The following is a 5,000-nucleotide window of genomic DNA, read 5'->3' on the forward strand; positions in this document are numbered from 1 at the left end:
TATATATATATATATGTATGTATATATATATATATAGGGGCTATAGTAGAAGATAGTTCCAGAAGGTGCCACGAAGTAGGCCTGAACCCGGAACCATGTGGGATGGAAACAAGCTTCTTGCCAAACTGCCACTCCTGCGTCTATGTGTATGTGTGTATTTGTGCGCTCGTGTGAGTGTGTGACTGTGTAGGTGTGTGTATTCATGCATGCATTTCTGCATGTGTGTAGGTATGTATATATAAAGTGCACACAGTTCAAATGCTTCCATGCTTGGGACAACGTAGATTCTCCGTTGGAGTTCTTCAGCCTCAATATTATTTCGTACTTACGTATATATAACATAAAGGCTGACATATGCATAACGCTTATGTATTTGGTACATATACGTGTTCTGATCAAGAAGTATACGGATTGTCGCCATAGTAACAAAGCTAAAACTCACAGAGTCAAGATGCTTTGCACAGATTGATCTTGACCTCTGCTGCGCACGCACACTAAGTTTTAACGTTGAAGCTCAATTACCATGCTTACAGCAGTTCCTGGAATGAAGGTGTGTAGCGTGTGATCGTCGCATTGACCATGACAGAGAAAGTTATCATCGCGATAACTCCTCAAATACCCGCTCAAAAGGTTGAAAATGTTTTCAATCAATATTTTTTTTCAACTGAAATTCGGGTACCTTTCTATCAGCTGAAACCAGCTTTGGCACAAACTTGGCAGACATGCGTCTCATACCCAAATCTTCAGTGATAATGAATTGAACTGAACCGTAACTTATCTGCTCATCCTCTGCTAACTCACGGATGGTGATTTGAGGATTCCCTCTCACAGCTGAACGTACATCTACGATGTCTTTCTTCGTTCTGCTGGTTGCTGGTCTCCCAGAACGTTCATCACTATCGACATTTTTCGGCCAGTCATAACCCCTCGCACACTTGTGTGCAACTAATACACTCCTCTCCATAGACGTTCTGGCCATGATAACTTTCTGCTTCATGATCAATGCGACGATCACAGGCTACACATTTTCATAAACAGCGGACATTAGCTAGAGGGTTAACACTTAGTGCACTTGCACAGCAGGGTTCAAGGTCAATCTTTGAGAAACAGCTTCACTGTGTGTGTGCTTAAGGTTCGTTATTATGACGAGAGTGCGCTTACTTCTTGACCATACCTTGTATATATATATATATATATATATATATATATATATATAGTATAATGCTCTATATGCATAGTTTTATCTATATCTGTAAACAGTCATGATGATAATCACACACACACGCAAACACACACATTCACAAAACACAAACACACACACATACGCACGTGACATGTATATACATTTACGGATAACTCTCAGTGTTTATTGTACATACATTGGGATATGAAGCAAATTAAAGATTGCGTTAATTTAACTTTCACATCACTTTCATTACCATTTACATTTAATTTTCCTTCATAGTTAATTATATAATAATATTAATTATGTCATTATATGATTAATTCATAAAAATAGAGAAGTGAAATGCAGCTAGTGTGCGTATTAGCATGACGCAGCAAAAAATACGATATTTATTTCCACACCGACTTTATATGAAGTGTCTTGGAAAGACAAAAAGTGTGTTTGTTTATGAGTGTGCTTATTTATGTATGTGTACCCTTTATGTATGTATGTATGTATGTATGTATGTATATGTGTATGTATGCATGTATGTATGTATGTATGTATGTATGTATGTATGTATGAATGTATATATGTATGTATGCATGTATGTATAAATATATATGTAAATATGTAAATAATTATATTCATAAGCAAAAACGCTAGTTCTAAACTCTCTCTAATATGTACATGTATATTTATATATAATTGTGCGCATATACATAAATATATGTATATTTTTATTTTTTTTCATTTATTTCACAGCAATCATACTTTAGTCAAAGAAATCGACTGCAGAACTTATTTCTTGTAAGCTTAGAACTTATTCTTTCGGCTTCTTTTCATTTGTTGTTATCACTTCTAGCGTTTTGAAAATCAGCTCATGAGACTAACGAATGAATTTGAGTATAACCCTTGGCGATAAAACCCGCTGATGATAATTATGTTGGTCTACACCAAAATTCGAAATCGCGATACAGCTATATAAGCTAAGAACATATTTCCCTTTGTCGGTCCTCAAGTATAGGGTTAGGGTTAGGGTTATATGTATGTATTTCCCGCCACCAAATCTACTCAAAAGGATTTGATCGATCCGAGGGTATAGTAGAAGACACTTGCCCAAAGTTCCATGCAGTGGGATTGAAGCCGTAATTATATGATTGTGAAGCAAAGTTCTTACCACATAGCCACGCCACAATATTCAACCGGCGTCGCAAATAGAGAGGGTACAGAAACAATTGTAACTTATAAACACGGGTTAAAGATGTTTTTTCGTTGTCTTCTCCTTTTCAGTGTATATATATGTGTGTGTGTGTGTGTGTGTGTGTGTGTGTGTGTGTGTGTGTGTGTGTGTGTGTGTAATGTTCGTGAATATGTATTCTATGAGGTGAATATTTTACATCGTTATTGTGTGCGTATTACATTTTATGTCTTTTGTGATATCGCATTGCAAATGCATTAGTATGTGAGAAAAGTGGTGTCTAAATGGATATTGCAGGATCCTGTAATCGGTTCAGATAAACATCAAATGTTTAATCATAATAACAACGATTATGATGGAAACCGTTATAACAATTTCGATTCATAGAACAGCGATGTTGAGAATAGCGGAACAGTGATGGCGACGAAGATGATGCCGATGGTACAAATTCGACAAACATTGTTAAAGCGGACCAAATGGTTAGAAGGATGGCTATCAGCTTTTTATTTCTGAATAGAAATGTCGCCAAGGTCTGCCATTCGGGGCCGATGAAAGTGTAGGTGGAGTATTGAGGTGGCTGTAATCGTCTTACGAACTACTCGCTAAAATTAAAGCTCATCTCGCCACATTTGAAACTATCATCATCATCATCATCATCATCATCATTATCATCATGATCATCATCATCATCAACATCATCATCATCATAAGGAGCAGCAGCAGCAGCACAGCATCATCATCAACATCGTTATCGGCATCGTTGCCATCGTCCCCAGCATCCTTACAACTACTATTCTTCTTCTTCTTCTTCTTCTTCTTCTTCTTCTTCTTCTTCTTCTTCTTCTTCGTCTTCTCCTCCTCCTCTTCCTGCCCCTCCTGCTCCTCCTCGTCTATCTTCTTCTTCTTCTTCTTCTTCTTCTTCTTCTTCTTCTTCTTCTTCTTATTATTATTATTATTATTATTATTATTATTATTATTAGTACTACAACAACAACAACAACAACTACTACTACTACTACTACTACTACTACTACTACTACTACTACTACTACTACTACTACTACTATTATTATTTTTATTATTATTATTATTATTATGTTTGGCTTTTACTTTATGTTTGTACAAGTTGACTCCAAGTCTCACCCAGAGACCTCAAGAGATAACAAGTTAGAAAATGAAGTTGTTGCTATGACTAGGGTATCACATATTTGAATTTGAGTAGAATACTGTTCTAAAGAATGTCTGTCAAAACAAGTAAATTAAAAGTTCCTTTGAAAAGTAATTTGATAATAAGATGATAGCGTGATGTCAAGATGTCATTAAATAGTGTTTGCTATTCGGTACAATTAAAAGTATTTTAACACTGTTTACACCTTAAAATATTTCGGGGATTACATAGATAATATTTTCGTAGGTCACTAGTTTCTTTTCACGTTTCCCATTTTTGGATTTCCTGCTTACTGCGTTAAGTAACAATCACCCCGTTTTTCCTTCATTCCTAGGGCACCTATGGCAAAAGGTATTGTTTTAGTATTGAAATTCCACATTTTGTCAATTTCTATTTCAAGATGAAAATAGATTGTGTTGTTCTTGACAGGTGCATTTATGGCGATTGGAACAGTTATGTCGATGAGGAGGCATGATTTTTGTCTGAAAAATATTATTATCATTATATGTTTGAGATTTTCTTTGTATTCGTACAAGTTAGCTTCAAGTCTCACTCAGAGACATCCAGAGACAACAAGTTAGACGTTCATGTTGGTGTTATGCCTAAGGTCTCACACATTTGGTTTTGCACATAGTATTGTTCTAGAGTATGTTTAAGAAAACATAAGAACATTATGTGTTTGTTTTAAAATTTTAGATTAAATAGACAGTATTTTACGTGGGATATGGGCAATTACCATGCGCACTATCCTTTGAATTTCTGCCATTTCGGGGTTTCATGGTATGTGAGTCAGGTAGCAATCAACACCTTTGGCTATAATTCCTAGGGCACCTATGACAAGACGTATTTTTTTAATCTTGATGTTCCACATTTTGCCAATTCCTATTTCAAGATCTTTATAATTGCTCAGTTTTTGGTAGGTCTTGACAGATACATTTATTTCGATTGAGACAGTCATATCAATGAGGAGGCATGATTTTAGTCTTAACTCTTTCAATATAATGTCTGGCCTATTCGCAACTATCTTTCTCTCAGTTTGAATGGTAAAGTTCCAGAGGAGTGAAATGTGGTCATTTTGAAGCACTGGTGGTGGTTTGTCCTCCCACCAGTTTTTATCATAGAGCAGATCTAAGTTATTATTATTATTATTATTATTGTTATTATTATTATCATTATTATTATTATTATTATTATTAGTATTATTATTATTATTATTATTATTATTATTATTATTATCATCATCATCATCATCATCATCATCATCATCATTATTTGGCAGAATCGTTAGCACGCCAGACGAAATGCATAGCAGTATTTCGTCTTTTGCTAAGTTCTTAGTTCAAATTCCGCAGAGGTTGACTTTGCCTTTCATCTTTTCGAATTCGATAAATTAAGTACCAGTGAAACGCTGAGGTCGCTGTAATCGACTAATCGCATCCATCAAAATTTCAGGCTTTTTGCTTCTA

The sequence above is a fragment of the Octopus bimaculoides genome, chromosome 1, assembly GCF_001194135.2.
Source record: "Octopus bimaculoides isolate UCB-OBI-ISO-001 chromosome 1, ASM119413v2, whole genome shotgun sequence".
In the NCBI taxonomy this organism is placed as follows: Eukaryota; Metazoa; Mollusca; class Cephalopoda; order Octopoda; family Octopodidae; genus Octopus; species Octopus bimaculoides.